The sequence below is a fragment of the Chiloscyllium punctatum genome, chromosome 12, assembly GCF_047496795.1.
Source record: "Chiloscyllium punctatum isolate Juve2018m chromosome 12, sChiPun1.3, whole genome shotgun sequence".
Taxonomy (NCBI): domain Eukaryota; kingdom Metazoa; phylum Chordata; class Chondrichthyes; order Orectolobiformes; family Hemiscylliidae; genus Chiloscyllium; species Chiloscyllium punctatum.
Window position 1 is genome coordinate 105,767,786 of NC_092750.1, and position 26,663 is coordinate 105,794,448.

Genomic DNA, 26,663 nt, shown 5'->3' on the forward strand with positions numbered 1-26,663 from the left:
TACTGTTCATCCTGTTGTATCACAGATAACCTTCTCCACTGACCACTTTACCACCAATTCCAGTGACACCCAAAAACCTTACTTACCAGGAAACCAATATTCCCATCCAAACCATTTATCCAAATGACAAACAACAGGGGACCCACTCCACCGCTGGTCACATGTCTCCGGTCAGAAAAACAACATGTCTCCCACCACCCTCTGTCTACAACTATCAAGCAAATTTTGTATCCAGGTCACTATCTCCTCCTGAATGCCATATCCTTCTTACACTGATCTGAGCTTATTACCCAGTTTACCAGACAGAACACAGAACACAGAACAGTTCAGCCCAAGACCCTTCGGCCATGATTTCATGCCAACCTTTTATCCAACTGTAAGATCAAAGTAAACTACATACCCTTCATTTTACTATTATCCATGTGTCTGTCCAAGAGTCTATTAAATGTCCCGAATGTGTCTAATTTTACTATCATCATTGGCAGTCCGTCCAACCACCTACCATTCTCTATCCTCTGATCCATCCTCCATTCACCATAAAATTACACCCCCTTGTAATAGCCATTTATGCCATAGGAGGAAACGTCTCTGACTATTCACTCACTCTGTGCCTCTTATCATCTTGTTCACCTCCACAAAGTCGCCCCACCCCCTTCTCCAATGAAAAAAGCCTTAGCTCCCACAACCTTTCTCCGTAAGAACTGCCCTCCATTACAGGCAGCATCTTGGAAAATCTCCTGTGTACACTCTAAAACGTGCACAGCCTTCCTGTAAACAGGGGACCAGAACTGAACACAATATTCCAAGTGTGGTCTCACCAGGACGCTATAAAGTTGCAGGAAAATCTCACGGCTCTTAAGTCAATCCCTTTCTAAGGAAGGCCAACACAACATATGCCTTTTTAACAACCCTACCAACGTGCGTGGCGATTTTGAGGGATCTATGGACACCGACTCCATGATCTCTGTTCCTCCACACTGCCAAGTAGTCTGCCTTTCACCCTGTATTCTGTATTCAAATTCGACCTTCCAGAATGAATCACTTCACACTTTTCCAGATTGGACTCCATCTGCCACTTCCAGCCCAGCTCTGTGTCCTGTCAATGTCCCATTGCAACCTACAACAGCCCTCCACATTCCCCACCACTCCACCAAACTTCATGTTATTGGCAAACTTACTAACCCACTCTCCAACATCCACATCCAAGTCATTTACAAAAATCACAGAGAGCAGAGTCCCAGAGCTGATTGTTACAGAACCCCACTGATCACTGAGATCCAGGCTCAATACTGTCCATCTGCTGCCATACTCTGTCTTCTCTGAGCCATCCAATCCTGTATCCAGACAGACAGATTTCCCTGTATCCCAATTTTCCTTCTTTTTTGAATGAGCCATCAACCTATTCTGAAATATTCTCAAAGAATTCAATAAAGTTTGTGAGGCATGACCTGACCCCTCACAAACCCATACTGACTGTGGCTAATTTAACTATGGTTTTCTATGGTCCTCGCCAATAATCTGCACACCACAGACATTCGTCCAAATCTGTAATTCCCAGAATTCTACCTCCGTAACATGGCTCGGACTTTACAAATCTTCCCTCCTCTGCCATGTTCCCCAGAAGGGCACTGGAGGGTGGTGGGGGTTACAGAGTCAGGGAGGGATATCAGGACACGAGGATTTTGCAGACATTAGGAGGGTTGCAATGCCAAAAGGAGGCTTCAGTAATTGTGAGGTTTCATGGTGATGAAGGCATTTGAGGAGGGAGGGAGGGAGGGAGGATTGTAGGGAAATGAGAGGTTTCACAGTTTAGGTGTTTTGCGAGGGCTGTAAGAGGTTACTGAGTTGGGGAGGGTGTAAGCACTGGAGGATTTTACAAAAACGTGGTTTTAGTTGCAATGGCAGGAAGAGGATTCAGGAAGCTGGAGAGTATGGGGTCTGAACGAGGTTACACAAATGGGAAGAGTTGTCAGGAGTGGAGGTGTTTACAGAGACAGCAATGGTCTGATCTGGAGCAGAGGACCCAGATTGGGAGGGATGTGGGGACTGGAGGTGGTTTCACAGGGAGGGAGGACCATAGACCCACAGGAGGTTACAGAAATGTGGAGAGCTGTAGGGCCGACAGGTTCATGGAGTTGGGAATGTTGGGAGGGATAGAGAAGTTTACAGGGATAAGGATGTTTGTAGGACAGGGCTGGATTACATAGACAGGGACTGTTTTAGGGAGCTGAGCAGATTACAGAGATAAAGATGTTTGTATCGACTGGAAGAACAAACAGAGATATGCAGGGTATCGTGACTGAAGATGCTTATAGACATAGGAAGGCTTAGGTTCTGGGGGTTATGGAGGCTGTGGAACCTGGATTTCTTTTCAGAGACTGAGATAACAATTTTGGTCAGAAACATTTTCACAGATAAGGGAGCATAGCACAAACAGGAGGAAGTTGTAGAGGAGGGTGACGTTTAAACAGATAGTGGTGTAAGAGCTGGACAACGTTATGGAGATGGGTAGATGGTGGAGACACAGGAGGAGCTTACATTGACATGGGGGTGATAGTGACAGGAGGGTGTTAAATAGATAGTGGGTTTTGTAGGGACTGGATTGGGAGAGGCACAGGCATGGAGTGAGTTCCACAGACCAGGATTACTGCAGAGACCTGAGAGGATTACACTGATAGGGATGGTGGTCGGGTCTCCACAGACTGTTGGTGTTTAGGGACTGGAAGAGATTTGGTAGACAGGGAGGGATGTAAGAGCTGCAGGAGCTTATGGAGAGTTGAAGAGTTGGAGCAATTTACAGAGGTAGGTTTCTCAGACAGGAGTAGGTTATAGATAGTGAGGGTTGTGTGGTCTGAGTAAGTCAAAAAGAGGAGAGTTTTCACGTCTGGAAGAGGTTACACTGACAGGGACAGTTGAAGAGACTGAAGCAAAAATGCATGGAGAAGGTTACACAGATAGGGAGGTGAGTAGGGACTGAAGGTGAATACACAAACATGGAGGGTTGTATTGTTAGACGGAGCTGAGAGGGATAGGGACTGGTGTAGGGATTTACACAGATAGGGAAGGTTGTGTTGTTGGAGAAGGTTACACTGATACAGACAGTGTTAGGGAGTGTTTAGTGGACTACAGAGGAGATCAGAGAGAATGTATTATGGGGAGTGGAGGAGATTACAGACACAGAGATGGCTGTCGGGTTGAAAAGAGCTACGACAGATCCTCAGTGCTGTAAGGCTGGAGGGAGATTATAACAGTGAGTGTTGCCAAGACTTAATTACTTCACTGATATAGAGCAGGTCTCAGCATGTAACTGTCAAAGGGAAGTTGAGACAGCCCAGATGAGTTTTCAGAGATACAAATGTTTATGGGAGTTTCAAGAGGGAACAATGATTGGGAGTGCTGTACCAAATGATAATAGTTATAGGGAGGGTTCTAAAAGCAGGAAGAGGTGACAGACATATCGATCTATGTAAGGGCTGGAGAAGCTTACATCGGCAAGGAGTGTTTTAGAGTCTGGATGAGATTACTGTGTTAAGGAGAATATTGGGGATAAAGCAAGGTGTAAGAGACGGGGATGGTTGACAGGGCTGGACAATAACCTGAATAGAATCGCCATCATGTGCAACCAGGCCATTCGGCCCAACCAGTCCATTCCAAACCTCTGAAGAGCATCCTCCCCAGACCCACCCCTCTAGCTATACATTAAACCCTACATTTCTCGTGGTGAACTTACTTAAACCACACATTCCTGAATACTACAGTCAATTTATGATGGCCAATTCACTGATAGAGCAAATTTTGGACACACACACACACACACACACACACACACACACACACACACACACACAGCGAGGGCGTGACACGCAAACACACACAGTGAGGAAGATACCCGCACACACACAGCGAGGGAAGGACATACACACGCAGTGAGGGTGGGACACGCACACACGCAGCGAGGGAGGGACACACACACACACGCAGCGAGGGTGGGACACGCACACACGCAGCGAGGGTGGGACACGCACACACAGCGAGGGAGGGACACGCACACACGCAGCGAGGGAGGGACACACACGCGCAGCGAGGGTGGGACACGCACACACGCAGCGAGGGTGGGACACGCACACGCAGCGAGGGAGGGACACGCACACACGCAGCGAGGGAGGGACACACACACGCAGCGAGGGTTCGACACGCACACACGCAGTGAGGGAGGGACACGGGCACACATACAGCGAGGGAGGGACACACACACGCAACGAGGGTGGGACACGCACACACGCAGCGAGGGAGGGACACACACACACGCAGCGAGGGAGGGTCACGGACACACACAGCGAGGGAGGGACACACACACGCAGCGAGGGTGGGACACGCACACACGCAGCGAGGGTGGGACACGCACACACGCAGCGAGGGTGGGACACGCACACACGCAGCGAGGGAGGGACACACACACACGCAGCGAGGGAGGGACACGCACACGTAGTGAGGGTGGGACACGCACACACGCAGCGAGGGTGGGACACGCACACACATACAGCGAGGGAGGGACACGCACACGCAGCGAGGGTGGGACACGCACACACGCAGCGAGGGAGGGACACGCACACACGCAGCGAGGGTGGGACACGCACACACGCAGCGAGGGTGGGACACGCACACACGCAGCAAGGGTGGGACACGCACACACGCAGCGAGGGAGGGACACGCACACACATACAGCGAGGGAGGGACACACACACACACAGCGAGGGAGGGACACGGACACACACAGCGAAGGGGGGACGTGCATCTGCACACACACACAGACACAGCGAGGGAAGGACACGCACAGACACTGAGGAAGGGACACTCACACACACAGCAAGGGGGGATGCGCGCACACACACACAGCAAGGGAGGGACAAGCTCACACAGCGAGGGAGGGAGACACACACACACACAGCAAGGGGGGATGCGCGCACACACACACAGCAAGGGAGGGACAAGCTCACACAGCGAGGGAGGGAGACACACACACACAGCAAGGGGGGATGCACGCACACACACACAGCAAGGGAGGGACACGCTCACACAGCGAGGGAGGGAGACACACACACACAGCAAGGGGGGATGCGCGCACACACACACAGCAAGGGAGGGACACGCTCACACAGCGAGGGAGGGAGACACACACACACACAGCAAGAAAGGGATACGCACACACGAGGAAGAGACACGCACCCACACAGCGAGGGAGAGACACGCACACAGCGAGGGAGACACACAAACATGCATACACACAGCGAGGGAGGGATATGCACAGACACGCAGCAAAGGGAGACACACACACGGACACAGCGAGGGAGGGACATGCTGAGACACGCAGTGAGGGAACGACACGCACACACACAGCGAGGGAACGACACGCACACACACAGCGAGGGAGGGACACGCACACACACAGCGAGGGAGGGACATGCACACACACCGAAGGAGGGACAAACACACACGCCGTGAGGGGCAGGGCATGTGCACACAAATTGAGAGGGGGCACACACATGCAAAGCGAAGGAGGGACACGCAAACACACACACAGTGAGGGGAATACAGACAGACACACGGTGAGGGAGGGACACACACACACTGCGAGGGACGGGGACACACACATACAGCGAGGGAGGGATGCGCACATACACACAGCGAGAGACGGGGACACGCACATGTAAAGCGAAGGAGGGACACGCACACATACACACACACACACACACACAAACACACAGCAAGGGAGAGACGCGCACACACAGCGAGGAAGGGACAAACACACACACACTTATGGTGAGGGGAATACACGCAGACACACAGTGAGGGAGGGACACGCACATACACTGCAAGGGAGGGACACACACACACCACGAAGGAGGGACAAGCACACACATGCCGAGGGGGAGGACATGTGCACAGAAATTGAGAGGGGGCACACACACACAGCGAGAGAGGACACACACAGACAGGGCAAGGGTGGGACACACGCACCCAGCAAGCTGGTCACACACTCAAGGGACGGATACACACACACACATGCAAAGCGAAGGAGGGACACGCACACATACAAACACACACAGAACAAGGGAAGGATATGCACACACGCACACAAGGGACGGACACACACACGCACACACACACACACGCACAGCGAGGGAGTGATATGCAAACACACACGGAGAGGGGGTTACCCGCAGACACACAGCGAAGGAAGGACACACTAACACACACGCACACTGCGAGGGAGGGACACATACACACACACATAGCGAGGGAGGGACACGCATATGCACAGTGAGGGAGGGATACGCGCACTACACAGAGAGTGGGTTATCCACAGACACATGGCGAGGGAGGGACACGCACACACACAGCAAGGGAGGGACACACTCACACACAGCGAGGGAGGGACATGCTCACACACAGCGAGGGAGGGACACGCACACACATAGCGAGGGAGGGACATGCACACATACAGCGAGGGAGGGACACGCACACACACAGCAAGAAAGGGATACCCACACACGAGGAAGAGACAAGCACACACACAGCGAGGGAGGGACATGCACAGACACGCAGCAAAGGGAGACACACATGGACACAGTGAGGGAAGGACATGCACACACAGCGAGGGAGGGACACACTGAGACACGCAGCGAGGGAGCGACACACACACACACAGCGAGGGAGGGACAAGCTCACACACACAGCGAGTTAGGGACACGCACAGACACGCAGCAAAGGGAGACACACATGGACACAGTGAGGGAAGGACATGCACACACAGCGAGGGAGGGACACACTGAGACACACAGCGAGGGAGCGACACACACACACTCAGCAAGGGAGGGACACGCACACACACAGCGAGGGAGGGACACACTCACACACAGCAAGAAAGGGATACCCACACACGAGCAAGAGACAAGCACACACACAGCGAGGGAGGGACACGCACAGACACGCAGCAAAGGGAGACACACATGGACACAGTGAGGGAAGGACATGCACACTCAGCAAGGGAGGGACACACTGAGACACGCAGTGAGGGAGCGACACGCACACACACAGCGAGGGAGGGACACGCACACACAGCGAGGGACGGACACGCAGCAAAGGAGGGACAAACACACACACCGCGAGGGGGAGGGCATGTGCACACAAATTGAGAGGGGGCACACACACGCAAACACACACACAGTGAGGGGAATACAGACAGACACACGGCGAGGGAGGGACACACACACAGCGAGGGAGGGATGCGCACATACACACAGTGAGGGACGGGGACACACACACGTAAAGCGAAGGAGGGACACGCACACATACACACACACAAACACAGAGCAAGGGAGAGACGCGCACACGCAGCGAGGAAGGGATAAAAACACACTCTTATGGTGAGGGGAATACACGCAGACACACAGTGAGGGAGGGACACGCAGATACACAGCAAGAGAGAGAGACACAAATACACAACACGATGGAGTGACACACACACAAACAGTGAGTGAGGGACACGCAGTGAAGGGGGGGGACACAAACACAGACTGTGAGGATATGACATGTACACACACACAGAGAGGAAGGGACACACACACAGCGAGGGAGGGATACGCGCACACACAGTGAGGGAGTGACACGCACATACACAGGGAAGGAGGGACAAGCAGACACACGGTGAGGGGGAGGACATGTGCACAGAAATTGAGAGGGACACGCACACACAGCGAGAGGGAATACGCACAGGCACAGCGAGGGAGGGACACACGCACACACAGCAAGGGGGGAACATGCACTCACACACGAAGGGAAGATGCGCACACACAATGAGGGGGATATACAAAAAGAGCAATGGAGGGACACACACACACACACAAGGGATGGACAAACACAGACAGCAAGGGAGTGACACGCGCATACACATCCAGGGAGGGACATGCACGCACAGAGCGAGGGGAGGGGGCGCACACACACACACACACACACACACACACACACACACACAGAGCAAGGGAGGGAAGGAAATGCAAAAACAGCGTGAGACGGACACGCACACACAGCGAGGGGGCGCGCACACACACACACACACACACACACACACACCAAGTGAAGGAAACGCACGCACAAGCACACACACACATACGTACACTCACAGCGAGGGATGGACACGCACACACAGAGTGAAGGACACGCACACACACACAGTGAGCGAGGGACACATACACACGGGGAAGGAGGGGCAAGCACACACACGGCGAGGGGGAGGAAATGTGCACAGAAAGTGAGAGGGGGCACGCACACACAGTGAGAGGCGACACGCACTGACATGGCGAGGGACGGACACACGAACACACAGCAAGGGGGGACATGCACTCACACTGCGAGGAGGATATACACAAAGAGCAAGGGAGGGACACACACACACACAGAGCGAGGGAGTGACACGAACACACAGCAAGAGAGACGCACAGCAAGAGGGAGGGAAGGACATACGCACACACACTGGAGGGAGCGAAGGACATGCACACACACAGAGCAAGTGAGGGACACACACACAGCAAGGGAAGGACATGCACACACACAGAGATGGAGGGTCATCCACAAACACACACAGCGAGGGATGGACACGCACACACAGAAAATGAGGGACACGCCCACAGAGAGAGAGAGCGAAACACACACAGAGCGAGGGAGACACACACAAACAGACACAGCGAGTGAGGGACACACACACGTACACACACACACACACACACACACACAGAGCGAGGGAGGGAAGGACATGCAGACACACACAGAGCGAGGGAGACCGTACACACACACACTTACACACACAGCAAGGGATGGACACGCACACACAGTGAATGAGGAACACGCAAACACAGCGAGTGAGGGACACATAAACAGCAAGTGAGTGAAACGTACACACACACAGTGAGAGTGACACACAGCGAGGGAGGGAAGGACATGCACACACACAGAGCAAGTGAGGGACACACACACACAACAAGGGAAGGACATTCACACACACAGCGATGGAGGGTCATACACAAACACACACCGCGAGGGAGGGACACACACTCACATAGGGAAGGAGGGACAAGCATACACACAGTAAGGGGAAGGAAATGTGCAAAGAATGTGAGAGGGGACACGCACTAACACGGCGAGGGAGGGATACATGCACACACAGCAAGGGGGACATGCACTCACACAGCGAGGGGAATATAACAAAGAGCAAGGGAGGGACACACACATGCACGCACAGCGAGGGAGTGACTTGCACATACAGCAAGAGGAACACACACACACACTCACACAGCGTGGGAGGGACACACAGGTACAGTGAGGAATTGACACGCATACATACACACACACACACACACACACACAGCAGGAGAGAGAGACACACACACACATACACAGAGCAAGGGGGGAAACTCACACATACACAGCGAGGGAGGGAAATGCACACATCGCAAGAGGGACACACACACACACACAGCGAGGGAGGGACACCCACATATACTGTAAGAGGGACACACACACTCACAGCAAGAGGGGGACACACACAGCGAGGGAGGGACACGTGCATGCGCAAGCACACAAACACAGGCACACACAGTGAGAGTGGGACACGCACACCCAGCGAGGGAGGGACACACACACACACACACACACACACACACACACACACACACACACACACACGGAGGGAAGGACATGCACACACAGCGGGGGAAGTACATGCACACACAGCGAGGGAGGGATATACATAAACACACAAAGCTAGAGAGGGACACGCACATAAACAGCAAGGGAGGGACACGCACACACACAAGAGACGGACACACACTCAGCGAGGGAGTGACATACGCACACAGCAAGAGGCGCCTACACACACACACAGCGAGGGAAGGACAGTCACATACACTGTAAAAGGGTCACACATACTCACAGCAAGAGGGGACACGTACACACAGCGAGGGATGGACACGCGCATGCTCAAGCACACAAACACAGACACACAGCAAGAGAGGGACACGCACACACAGTGAGGAAGGGCCACACACACACACACACTCACACACACACACCCCAAGGGGGTAACTCACACATACACAGCGAGGGAGGGACACGCACATACACAGCAAGGAAGGGACACACACAGTGAGGGAGGGACACACACACACACACACACACACACACACACACACACACACGCACACAGAGGAAGGGAGGTTCACGCACACACACAGTAAGGGGGCATGTACCCATACAGCGAGGGAGAACACACAGACACATGCACAGTGAGGAAGGGACACACACACATCGAGGGAGTGTCACGCAGCGAAGGGACACACACACCCAGACACAGCGAGGGAAGGGCATGCACAAACAGTGAGGGAAGAACATGCACGCGCACATACACAGAGAGCGAGGGACACACACACAGAGCGGAGGAGGGACACGCTGAGACATGCAATGAGGGAGGGAGCATGGACACACAGCGTGGGAGGGACATGCACACACACAGCAAGGGAGTGACATGCACACACATAGCGAGGGAGGGACAAACAGAGAAAGAGGGACAGGCACACACACCGTGAGGGGGAGGGCATGCGCACACAAATTGAGAGGGGCACACACACGCAAAGCGACGGAGGGACACGCACAAACATACACACACACACACACACAGCAATGGAGGGACACGCACATACACTCAGACACACATTGAGGGAGGGACACACACACTGCGAGGGACGGGGACACACACACGCAAAGCGAAGGAGGGACACACACGCACACACACACACACACACACGCACACACACACACACAAACACAGACAAACAGCGAGAGAGGGGCACGCACACACACAGCCAGTGAGGGACCTGGACACACACAGCAGGGGAGGGACATGTGTGCACACATGAGGAGGAGACACATGCACACACAGCGAGGGAAGGACACACTCACAGACACACACACACACACATGCGCAGCAAGAGGGACACACACACACACAGGGCAAGGGGGTAACTCACACATACACAGTGAGGGAAGAACACACACACACACGCAGCAAGGGAGGGACACGCACACACAGAGACAGCGAGGGTGAGACCCAACAAACACACACACACACACACACAGAGCGAGGGAGTGTCACACACAGAGCGAGGGAGGGACACACACACACACCAACAGCGTGGGAGGGACACGCACACACAGTGAGGGAGTGACATGCACATGAGGAAGCACACAAACACAGACACACACAGTGAGAGGGACACGCACACACACGCACAGCAAGAGGGACACACACACACAGAGCAAGGGGGGAACTCACACATACACAGTGAGGGAGGGCCACACACACACGCACAGCAAGAGGGGTGCGCACACACACACACGCACAGCAAGAGGGGTGCGCACACACACACACACACAGAGGGAGGGACACACATACACAGAGCAAGGGAGCAACACACATGCACACACATAGCGAGGGAGGGACACACAGCGAAGGAGGGACAAGCACACACACCGCGAGGGGGAGGGCATGTGCACACAAATTGAGAGGGGGCACACACACGCAAAGCATGGGAGGGACACGCACAAACATACACACACACACACACACAGAGCGAGGGAGGGACACGCACATACACACAGTGAGGGGGATACACGTATACACACAGAGAGGGAGGGACACACACACACACTGCGAGGGACGGGGACACCCACACACAAAGCGAAGGAGGGACATGCATACACACACACACAAACACAGAGCAAGTGAGAGACGTGCACACACAGTGAAGGAGGGACAAACACACACACAAGGGACGGACACACACTCAGAGCGAGGGAGTGACATGCGCACACACAGCAAGAGGCGCACACAAACACACGCACAAAGCAAGGGAGGGACACGCATACACACACAGACACACAGCAAGGGAGTGACACGCATACACACACACACAGCGAGGGAAGGACAGTCACATACACTGTAAAAGGGTCACACATACTCACAGCAAGAGGGGACACGTACACACAGTGAGGGATGGACACGCTCATGCTCAAGCACACAAACACAGACACACAGCGAGAGAAGGACACGCACACACATAGCCGGGGAGGGACATGGACACACGCAAACACACACACATGTACACACAGAGCAAGAGAGGGACACACACACAAACAGCGAGGGGGAGACACATGCACACACAGCGAGGGTGGGCCACGTACACACATGCACAGCAAGAGTAACACACATACACACACACACACAGTGCAGGAAACTGACACATAAACAGTGAGGGAGGGACACACACACACAAGACACACCGCGAGGGAAGGACACTCACATATACTGCAAGAGGGACACACATACTCACAGCAAGAGGGGGACACGTACACACAGCGAGGGAAGAACACGCACATGCCCAAGCACACAAACACAGACACACAGCGAGAGAGGGACACGCACACACAGAGACAGCGAGGGTGAGACCACACACACACAGAGCGAGGGAGTGTCTCTCACACACACACACACAGAGCGAGGAAGTGTCACACATGCATACACACACAGCGAGGGAGGGCCACGCACACACACGCACAGCAAGAGGGACACACACACAGAGAGCAAGGGGGGAACCCACACATACTCAGTGAGGGAGGGACACACATACAGAGAGCAAGGGGGGAACCCACACATACTCAGTGAGGGAGGGACACACACACACGCACACATTCAGCGAGAGTGCGACACATGCACAGACAGCGAGGAAGGGCCACGCGCGCACACACACAGCAAGAGGGACACACACACACACACACACACACACACACACACACACAGAGCGAGGGAGGGACACACATACACAGACAGCGAGGGAGCGACACGTGTATGAGGAAGCACACAAACACAGGCACACACAGCGAGAGAGGGACACACACACACATGCACACACAGCGAGGGAGGGACACAGACACACACAAACACACAGAGCAAGAGAGGGATACGCACACACACAGTGAGGTGGAGACACATGCACACGCAGCGAGGGAGGGCCACGCACACACACGCACAGCAAGAGGGACTCACACACAAAGCAAGTAGGGGAAACTCACACATACACAGCGAGGGAGGGACACACACACAGACAGCGAGGGTAGGACCACGCACAGCACAGTGAGGGAGGGACAGACGTACACACACAGATACAGTGAGAGGGACACGCACACACACACACACACACACACACACACACACACACACACACACACACACACACAGCGATGGAGGGCCACACACACACACACACACACACACACACAGCAAGGGAGGGACGGACCCGCACACTCACAGCGTGGGAGAGAGATACAATTACACACACACACACACGCACGTAAACACACACACAGAGCGAGGGAGGGATACGCACACACACAGCGAGAGAGAGAAACATACACACAATGCGATGGAGTGACACACACTCAAACAGCGAGTGAGGGACACGCATTGAAGGGGGACACACAAGCACATACAGTGAGGATGTGACACGTACACACAAACAGCGAGGGAGGGACACACACACACACACACACACACACCGAGCGAGGGACTTGCTGAGACACGCAGCGAGGAAGGGATGCGCGCACACACAGCAAAGGAGGGACACTCACACACAGCGAGGGAAGGACAAGCACACAGCAAGGGAGGGACAAGCACACACAGAAAGGGAGGGACATGCACACACTTGGAGAGGGGGAGGGCATGTGCACAGAAATTGAGAGGGACACACGCACACACAGAGAGAGAGGACATGCACAGGCACAGCGAAGGAGGGACACGCTCACACACAGCAAGGGGGGGTCATGCACTCACACAGCGAGGGGAGATGCGCACATACAGTGAGGGACACACACACACACACACACAAGGGAGGGACACACACGCAAAGCAAGGGAGTGACACGTGCACACGCAGTGAGAGAGGGACATGCGCCCACAGCGAGGGAAGGACATGCACATACACAGCGAGGGAGGGACATACACACACACACACACACACACACACACACACACAGCAAGAGGGACACGCACACATACACACAGTTAAGGGGATACACGCAGACACACAGCGAGGGAGAGACACTCAGGGAGGGACACACAGACATACAGTGAGGGAGTGACACTCACATACACATCAAGAGGGACACACACTCACAGCAAAAGGGGGACATGCGCACACACACACAGAGCAAGGGAGAGAAGGACATGCACACACAGAGTGGGAGGTACACGCAAACACAGCAAGGGAGGACATGCACTCACACACATACACACATACGGGGGAACTGACACATCCACAGTGAGGGACATGCACACACACAGAGCGAGGGAGGGACACACACACACACAGCGAGGGAGGGACACGCTCACAAACAGGGAAGGAGGGATTTGCACACACACAGTGAGGGAGGGGGACACACACGCAGAGAGGGGGGGGATACACGCACACACACAGCGAGGGAGGGACACACGCACACAGCAAGGCGGGGTCACACGCACACAGCGAGGGGGGGTAAATGCACACAGTGAGGGGGGATACACGCGCACGCACACAGCGAGGTGGGGGACACGCAAACACACAGCGAGGGAGGGGGACACGCAAACACACAGCGAGGGAGGGGGACACGCACACAGCGAAGGAGGGACACACTCACACACAGCGAGGGAGGGATACGCACACACACAGCGAGGGAGGGACACACGCACACAGTGAGGGGGGATACACGCGCACACACACAGCGAGGGAGGGATACACACACACACAAACACACGCACACAGCGAGGGAGGGACACGCACACACACAGCGAGGGAGGGACACGCTCACACACAGCGAGGGAGGGACACACTCACACACAGCAAGGGGGGGACACGCACACAGCGAGGGGGGATACACGCACAGTGAGGGGGGATAGACGCGCACACACACAGCGAGGTGGGGGACACGCAAACACACAGCGAGGAAGGGAGACACGCAAAAAGTGAGGGGGGATACATGCGCATACACACAGCGAGGGAGGGATACACACACACAAACACACACACACAGCGAGGGAGGGACACACGCACACAGTGAGGGGGGATACACGCACACAGTGAGGGGGGATACACGCACACAGTGAGGGGGATACACGCGCACACACACAGCGAGGTGGGGGACACGCAAACACACAGCGAGGAAGGGAGACACGCACACAGTGAGGGGGATACATGCGCATACACACAGCGAAGGAGGGACACGCTCACACACAGCGACGGGGGGGTCACACGCACACAGCGAGGGGGGGACACACGCACACAGCGGGGGGGGACACACGCACACAGCGGGGGCGGATACATGCACACAGCGAGGGGGGACACACGCACACAGCGAGTGGGGGACAACGCACACAGCGAGGGGGGGACACGCTCACAGACAGCGAGGGAGGGACACGCACACATACAGCGAGGGAGGGACACGCTCACAGACAGCGAGGGAGGGACACGCACACATACAGCGAGGGAGGGGGACACGCACACAGACAGCGAGGGGGAGGACACGCACTCACACAGCGAAGGAGGGACATGCTCACAGACAGCGAGGGAGGGACACACTCACACACAGCGAGGGAGGGACACGCACACACACAGCGAGGGGGGGGACACACGCACACAGCGAGGTGGGGGACACGCACACACACAGCGGGGGGACACACGCACACACACAGCGAGGGAGGGACACACACACACACAGCGAAGGAGGGACACACTCACACACAGCGAGGGAGGGACACGCACACACACAGCGAGGGAGGGACACACACACACACACAGCGAGGGGGGGGACACACGCACACAGCGAGGTGGGGGACACGCACACACACAGCGGGGGGGGACACGCACACACACAGCGAGGGAGGGACACGCTCACAGACAGCAAAGGAGGGACACGCTCGCACACAGCGAGGGGGGACACGCACACACACAGCGAGGGGGGGACACGCACACACACAGCGAGGGAGGGACACGCTCACACACAGCGAGGGGGACACAGACGCACACAGCGAGGGGGGGACACACGCACACAGCGAGGTGGGGGACACATGCACACAGCGGGGGGGACGCACGCACACAGCGAGGGGGGATACACGCACACAGCGAGGGGGGGACACACGCACACGGCGAGGGGGGGACACACGCACACAGTGAGGGGGGATACACGCACACAGCGAGGTGGGGGACACGCGCACACAGCGGGGGGGACACACACGCACACAGCGAGGGGGGATACACGCACACACAGAGCGAAGGAGGGACACGCTTACAGACAGCGAAGGAGCAACACGCTCACACACAGCGGGGGGGGACACATGCACACAGCGAGGGGGGGGCACACTCACACAGCGAGGGGGGACACGCACACACACAGCGAGGGAGGGACACATGCACACAGCGAGGGGGGGACATGCTCACACACAGCAAGGGGGTAACACACGCACACAGCACGGGGGACACACACGCACACAGCGAGGGGGGACACACGCACACAGCACGGGGGGGACACACGCACACAGCACGGGGGGGACACACGCACACAGCGAGGGGGGACACGCACACAGCGAAGGAGGGACACGCTCACAGGCAGCGAGGGGACACACACACACACAGCAAGGGGGGATACACACACGCACACAGTGAGGGGGGACATGCACACACACAGCGAGGGTGGGCCACGTACACACATGCACAGCAAGAGTAACACACATACACACACACACACAGTGCAGGAAACTGACACATAAACAGTGAGGGAGGGACACACACACACAAGACACACCGCGAGGGAAGGACACTCACATATACTGCAAGAGGGACACACATACTCACAGCAAGAGGGGGACACGTACACACAGCGAGGGAAGAACACGCACATGCCCAAGCACATAAACACAGACACACAGCGAGAGAGGGACACGCGCACACAGAGACAGCGAGGGTGAGACCACACACTCACACACACAGCGAGGGATGGCCACGCACACACACGCACAGCAAGAGGGACACACACAGAGAGCAAGGGGGAACTCACACATACTCAGTGAGGGAGGGACACACACGCACGCACACACACACACATACACAGAGCGAGGGAAGAACACGCACACAGCAAGAGGGACACACACACACAAACACACACACACACACACACACACACACAGCGCGGAAGTGCCACGCGCACACACACACAGCAAGAGGGACACACACACACACACACACACACACACACACACACACACACACAGCACGGAAGTGCCACGCGCACACACACACACACACACACACACACACACACACACACACAGCGAGAGTGCGACACATGCACAGACAGCGAGGAAGGGCCACGCACACACACAGCGAGAGAGGGACACGCACACACGCATAGCGAGGGGGACACACACACACAGTGAAGGGAGGGACACGCACATACACAGCGAGGGAGGGACACGCACACACACAGCGAGGGAGGGGGACACGCTCACACACAGCGAGAGAGGGACACGCTGACACACAGCGGGGGGGACACACGCACACAGCGAAGGGAGGGTCACACGCACACAGCGAGGGGGGGACACGCACACAACGAAGGAGGGACACGCTCACAGGCAGCGAGGGGACACACACGCACACAGCAAATGGGGGATACACACATGCACACAGCGAGGGGGGGACACGAACACAGCGAGGGAGGGATAAACACACACGCAGTGAGGGAGGGACACGCTCACACACAGTGAGGGAGGGACACGCTCACACACAACGAGGGAGGGACACGCTCACACACAGCGAGGGAGGGACACGCTCACACACAACGAGGGAGGGACACACACACACACAGCGAGGGAAGGACACACTCACACACAGCGAGGGAGGGACACGCTCACACACAGCGAGGGAGGGACACGCTCACACACAACGAGGGAGGGACACGCTCACACACAGCGAGGAGGGACACGCTCACACACAGCGAGGGAGGGACACGCTCACACACAGCGAGGGGGGGGACACGCTCACACACAGCGAGGGGGGGACACGCTCACACACAGCGAGGGGGAAAACGCACACAGCAAGGGGGGGCACACGCACACAGCGAGGGGAGGGACACACGCACACAGCGAGGGGGAAAACGCACACAGCAAGGGGGGTCACGCTCACACACAGCGAGGGAGGGACACGCTCACACACAGCGAGGGAAGGACACGCTCACACAGCGAGGGGGGACACACGCACACAGCGAGGTGGGGACACACGCACACAGCGAGGGTGGGACACACGCACAGAGCGAGGGGGGTCACACACACACGGCGAGGGGGGGACACAAGCACACCGCGAGGTGGAGGACACATTCACAGACAGCGAAGGAGGGACACACTCACAGACAGCGAAGGAGGGACACGCTCACAGAGAGCGAAGGAGGGACACGCTCACACACAGGGAGGGGGGACACACTCACACACAACGAGGGAGGGACACACGCACACACAGCGAGGGAGGGACACGCTCACACAGCGAGGGGGGACACACGCATACAGCAAGGGGGGATAAACGCACACACAGTGAGGTAGGGACATGCTCACACACAGCGAGGGGGACACACACACACACAGCGAGGGGGGGACACACTCACACAGCGAGGGGGAAAACGCACACAGCAAGGGGGGGCACACGCACACAGCGAGGGGAGGGACACACACACACAGCGAAGGAGGGACACACGCACACAGCGAGGGCGGGGGACACACGCACACACAGCGAGGGAGGGACACGCTCACACAGCGAGGTGGGGACACACGCACACAGCGAGGGTGGCACACGCTCACACAGCGAGGTGGGGACACTCGCACACAGCGAGGGGGGACACACTCACACACAGCGAGGGAGGGACACGCACACACACAGCGAGGGGGGGGACACGCTCACACACAGAGAGGGAGGGACACGCACACACACAGCAAGGGGGGGACACGCTCACACACAGCGAGGGGGGGACACACTCACACAGAGCGAAGGAGGGACACACGCACACAGTGAGGGCGGGGGACACACGCACACAGCGAGGGGGGGACACGCACACAGCGAGGAGGGGGACACACGCACACAGCGAGGGGGGGGGGCACGCACACAGCGAGTTGGGGGACGCACGCACACAGCGAGGGGGGGCACACACACACAGCGAGGTGGAGGACACGCACACACACAGCGAGGGGGGGGCACACGCACACAGCGAGGTGGAGGACACGCACACACACCGCGAGGTGGAGGACACACTCACAGACAGCGAAGGAGGGACACACTCACAGACAGCGAAGGAGGGTCATGCTCACACACAGCGAGGGAGGGACACACACACACAGCGAGGGGGGGACACGCTCACACACGGCGAGGGAGGGACACGCTCACACACAGCGAGGGAGGGACACGCTCACACACAGCGAGGGAGGGACACACGCACACACTGCGAGGGAGGGACACGCTAACACAGCGAGGGGGGACACACGCATACAGCGAGGGGGCACAACGCACAGAGCAAGGGGGGATAAACGCACACACAGCGAGGGAGGGACACGCTCACACACAGCGAGGGGGGACACACGCATACAGCGAGGGGGCACAACGCACAGAGCAAGGGGGGATAAACGCTCACACAGCGAGGGGGGACACACGCACACAGCGAGGTGGGGACACACGCACACAGTGAGGGGGGGACATACGCAGACAGCGAGGGGGGCACACTCGCACACAGCGAGGGGGGGACACAGGCACACAGAGAGGTGGGGACACACGCACACAGCGAGGGGGAACACACACACACACACAGCGAGGTGGGGGATACACGCACACAGCGGGGGGGGACACGCACACAGAGAGGGCGGGGACACACGCACACAGCAAGGGGGGGACACACACACACAGCGAGGGAGGGACACGCTCACACACAGCGAGGGAGGGACACACACACAGCGAGGGGGGACGCACACAGCGAGGGGGGGACACTGGCACACAGCAAGGTGGGGGACACGCACACTGCAGGGGGGACACACGCACACAGCGAGGGGGTTGACACACGCACACAGCGAGGTGGGGGACACGCACACAGCGAAGTGGGGGACACACTCACAGACAGCGAAGGAGGAACACACTCACAGACAGCGAAGGAGGGACACACTCACAGACAGCGAGGGGGGACAACGCACACAGCGAGTGAGGGATAAACGCACACGCAGTGAGGGAGGGACACGCTCACACACAGTGAGGGAGGGACACACACACACACACAGCGAGGGAGGGACACGCTCACACACAACGAGGGAGGGACACGCTCACACACAGCGAGGGAGGGACACGCTCACACACAGCGAGGGAGGGACACGCTCACACACAGCGAGGGAGGGACACGCTCACACACAGCGAGGGAGGGACATGCTCACACACAGCGAGGGAGGGACACGCTCACACACAGCGAAGGAGGGACACACGCACACAGCGAGTTGGGGGGACGCACACACACAGCGAGGGGGGACACACGCACACAACGTGGTGGGGGACACGCACACATCGAGGGGGGGACACACGCACACAGCGAGGGGGGACACACTCACAGACAGCGAAGGAGGAACACACTCACAGACAGCGAAGGAGGGACACGCTCACAGAGAGCGAAGGAGGGACACGCTCACACACAGGGAGGGGGGACACACGCACACATCGAGGGGGGGACACACGCACACAGCGAGGGGGGACACACGCACGCAGCGAGGGGGGGCAAGCTCACAGACAGCGAAGGAGGGACATGCTCACACACAGGGAGGGGGAACACACGCACACAGCGAGGGGGGACACACGCACACAGCGAGGGGAGACACACACACACAGCGAGGGGGGACACACGCACACAGCGAGGGGGAACACGCACACAGCGAAGGAGGGACAAGCTCACACACAGCGAGGGAGGGACATGCTCACACTCAGCAAGGGAGGGACACACGCACACAGCGAGGGGGGACACTGGCACACAGCGAGGGGAGGACACACGCACACAGCGAGGGGAGGACACACGCACACCGCGAGGTGGAGGACACACTCACAGACAGCGAAGGAGGGACACACTCACAGACAGCGAAGGAGGGACACGCTCACAGAGAGCGAAGGAGGGACACGCTCACACAGAGCGAGGGGGGGACACACGCACACAGCGAAGGGGGGGACACACGCACACAGCGAGGGGACACACATGCACACAGCGAGGGAGGGATAAACTCACACACAGCGAGGGAGGGACACGCTCACACACAACGAGGGAGGGACACGCTCACACACAGCGAGAGAGGGACACGCTCACACACATCGAGGGAGGGTCACACACACACACAGCGAGGGAGGGACACGCTCACACACTGCGAGGGAGGGACACGCTCACACACAGCGAGGTGGGGGACACGCACACAGCGGGGGGGACACAATCACACACAGTGAGGGAGGGACATGCTCACACACAGCGAGGGAGGGACACGCTCACACACATCGAGGGAGGGTCACACACACACACAGCGAGGGAGGGACAAGCTCACACACTGCGAGGGAGGGACACGCTCACACACAGCGAGGGGGGGACACGCTCACACAGCGAGGGGGGGACACGCTCACACACAGCGAGGGAGGGACACACACGCACACAGCGAAGGGAGGGACACACTCACACACAGCGAGGGAGGGACACGCTCACACACAGCGAGGGATGTACACACACGCACACAGCGAGGGAGGGACACACTCACAGACAGCGAGGGGGGGACACGCTCACAGACAGCGAAGTAAGGACACGCTCACACACAGCAAGGGGGGGACACACGCACACAGCACGGGGGGGACGCACGCACACAGCGAGGGGGGCGGACACGCTCACACACAGCGAGGGGGGACACGCTCACAGACAGCGAAGTAAGGACACGCTCACACAGCGGGGGGGGACACGCTCACACACAGCGAGGGAGGGACACACACGCACACAGCGAAGGGAGGGACACACTCACACACAGCGAGGGAGGGACACGCTCACACACAGCGAGGGGGGGACACGCTCACACACAGCGAGGGGGGTCACGCTCACACACAGCGAGGGAGGGACACGCTCACACACAGCGAAGGAGGGACACGCTCACACACAGCGAGGGAGGGACACACACGCACACAGCGAAGGGAGGGACACGCTCACACACAGCGAGGGAGGGACACGCTCACACACAGCGAGGGAGGGACACGCTCACACACAGCGAGGTATGGACACACACACACACACAGCGAGGGAGGGACACAGTCACAGACAGCGAGGGGGGACACACGCACACAGCGAGTTGGGGGGACGCACGCACACAGCGAGTTGGGGGGGACACGCTCACACACAGCGAGGGGGTGACACGCTCACAGACAGCGAAGTAAGGACACGCTCACACACAGTGACGGAGGGACACGCTCACACCCAGCGAGGGAGGGACACACGCACACAGCGAGGGGGGGACACACGCACACAGCGAGGGGGGGGACACGCACACAGCGAGGAGGGGACACACGCACACAGCGAGGGAGGGACACACACACACACAGTGAGGGGGGACACGCTCACACACAGCGAGGGATGTACACACACACACACAGCGAGTGAGGGACACACTCACAGACAGCGAGGGGGGGACACGCTCACAGACAGCGAAGTAAGGACACGCTCACACACAGCAAGGGGGGGACACACGCACACAGCACGGGGGGGACGCACGCACACAGCGAGGGGGGGGACACGCTCACACACAGCGAGGGGGGACACGCTCACAGACAGCGAAGTAAGGACACGCTCACACACAGCAAGGGGGGGACACACGCACACAGCACGGGGGGGACACACGCACACAGCGAGGGGGGACACGCACACAGCAAAGGAGGGCCACGATCACACACAGCGAGGGAGGGACACGCTCACACACAGCGAGGGAGGGACACGCTCACACACAGCGAAGGGGGGACACACGCACACAGCGAGGGGGGGACACTGGCACGCAGCGAGGGGAGGACACACGCACACAGCGAGGGGGGACACACACACACAGCGAGGTGGAGGACATGCACACACACAGCGAGCGGGGGACACACGCACAGACAGCGAAGGAGGGACACACTCACAGACAGCGATGGAGGGACACGCACACACACAGCGAGGGGGACACACACTCACACACAGCGAAGGAGGGACACACGCACACAGCGAGGGCGGGGGACTCTCGCACGCAGCGAGGGGGGTACACGCACACAGCGAGGAGGGGGACACACGCACACAGCGAGGGGGAACACACGCACACAGCGAGTTGGGGGACGCACGCACACAGCGGGGGGGGCACACGCACACAGCGAGGTGGAGGACACGCACACACACAGCGAGGGGGGGACACACGCACAGACAGCGAAGGAATGACACGCTCACAGAGCGCGAAGGAGGGACACGCTCACACACAGCGAGGGAGGGACACGCTCACAGACAGCGAAGGAGGGACACGCTCACACACAGCGAGGGAGGGACACACTCACACACACACCGAGGGAGGACACGCTCACACACGGCGAGGGAGGGCAACGCTCACACACAACGAGGGAGGGACACGCTCACACACAGCGAGGGAGGGACACGCTCACACACAGCGAGGGAGGGACACGCTCACACACAGCGAGGGAGGGACACGCTCACACACAGCGAGGGAGGGACATGCTCACACACAGCGAGGGAGGGACACGCGCACACACAGCGAAGGAGGGACACACGCACACAGCGAGTTGGGGGGACGCACACACACAGCGAGGGGGGACACACGCACACAACGTGGTGGGGGACACGCACACATCGAGGGGGGGACACACGCACACAGCGAGGGGGGACACACTCACAGACAGCGAAGGAGGAACACACTCACAGACAGCGAAGGAGGGACACGCTCACACACAGGGAGGGGGGACACACGCACACATCGAGGGGGGGACACACGCACACAGCGAGGGGGGACACAGGCACGCAGCGAGGGGGGGCAAGCTCACAGACAGCGAAGGAGGGACATGCTCACACACAGGGAGGGGGAACACACGCACACAGCGAGGGGGGACACACGCACACAGCGAGGGGAGACACACACACACAGCGAGGGGGGACACACGCACACAGCGAGGGGGAACACGCACACAGCGAAGGAGGGACAAGCTCACACACAGCGAGGGAGGGACATGCTCACACTCAGCAAGGGAGGGACACACGCACACAGCGAGGGGGGACACTGGCACACAGCGAGGGGAGGACACACGCACACAGCGAGGGGGGGACACACTCACACAGAGCGAAGGAGGGACACACGCACACAGTGAGGGCGGGGGACACACGCACACAGCGAGGGGGGGAACACGCACACAGCGAGGAGGGGGACACACGCACACAGCGAGGGGGGGGGACACGCACACAGCGAGTTGGGGGACGCACGCACACAGCGAGGGGGGGCACACACACACAGCGAGGTGGAGGACACGCACACACACAGCGAGGGGGGGGCACACGCACACAGCGAGGTGGAGGACACGCACACACACCGTGAGGTGGAGGACACACTCACAGACAGCGAAGGAGGGACACACTCACAGACAGCGAAGGAGGGTCATGCTCACACACAGCGAGGGAGGGACACACACACACAGCGAGGGGGGGACACGCTCACACACGGCGAGGGAGGGACACGCTCACACACAGCGAGGGAGGGACACGCTCACACACAGCGAGGGAGGGACACACGCACACACTGCGAGGGAGGGACACGCTCACACAGCGAGGGGGGACACACGCATACAGCGAGGGGGCACAACGCACAGAGCAAGGGGGGATAAACGCACACACAGCGAGGGAGGGACACGCTCACACACAGCGAGGGGGGACACACGCATACAGCGAGGGGGCACAACGCACAGAGCAAGGGGGGATAAACGCTCACACAGCGAGGGGGGACACACGCACACAGCGAGGTGGGGACACACGCACACAGTGAGGGGGGGACATACGCAGACAGCGAGGGGGGCACACTCGCACACAGCGAGGGGGGGACACAGGCACACAGAGAGGTGGGGACACACGCACACAGCGAGGGGGAACACACACACACACACAGCGAGGTGGGGGATACACGCACACAGCGGGGGGGGACACGCACACAGAGAGGGCGGGGACACACGCACACAGCAAGGGGGGGACACACACACACAGCGAGGGAGGGACACGCTCACACACAGCGAGGGAGGGACACACACACAGCGAGGGGGGACGCACACAGCGAGGGGGGGACACTGGCACACAGCAAGGTGGGGGACACGCACACTGCAGGGGGGACACACGCACACAGCGAGGGGGTTGACACACGCACACAGCGAGGTGGGGGACACGCACACAGCGAAGTGGGGGACACACTCACAGACAGCGAAGGAGGAACACACTCACAGACAGCGAAGGAGGGACACACTCACAGACAGCGAGGGGGGACAACGCACACAGCGAGTGAGGGATAAACGCACACGCAGTGAGGGAGGGACACGCTCACACACAGTGAGGGAGGGACACACACACACACACAGCGAGGGAGGGACACGCTCACACACAACGAGGGAGGGACACGCTCACACACAGCGAGGGAGGGACACGCTCACACACAGCGAGGGAGGGACACGCTCACACACAGCGAGGGAGGGACACGCTCACACACAGCGAGGGAGGGACATGCTCACACACAGCGAGGGAGGGACACGCTCACACACAGCGAAGGAGGGACACACGCACACAGCGAGTTGGGGGGACGCACACACACAGCGAGGGGGGACACACGCACACAACGTGGTGGGGGACACGCACACATCGAGGGGGGGACACACGCACACAGCGAGGGGGGACACACTCACAGACAGCGAAGGAGGAACACACTCACAGACAGCGAAGGAGGGACACGCTCACAGAGAGCGAAGGAGGGACACGCTCACACACAGGGAGGGGGGACACACGCACACATCGAGGGGGGGACACACGCACACAGCGAGGGGGGACACACGCACGCAGCGAGGGGGGGCAAGCTCACAGACAGCGAAGGAGGGACATGCTCACACACAGGGAGGGGGAACACACGCACACAGCGAGGGGGGACACACGCACACAGCGAGGGGAGACACACACACACAGCGAGGGGGGACACACGCACACAGCGAGGGGGAACACGCACACAGCGAAGGAGGGACAAGCTCACACACAGCGAGGGAGGGACATGCTCACACTCAGCAAGGGAGGGACACACGCACACAGCGAGGGGGGACACTGGCACACAGCGAGGGGAGGACACACGCACACAGCGAGGGGAGGACACACGCACACCGCGAGGTGGAGGACACACTCACAGACAGCGAAGGAGGGACACACTCACAGACAGCGAAGGAGGGACACGCTCAC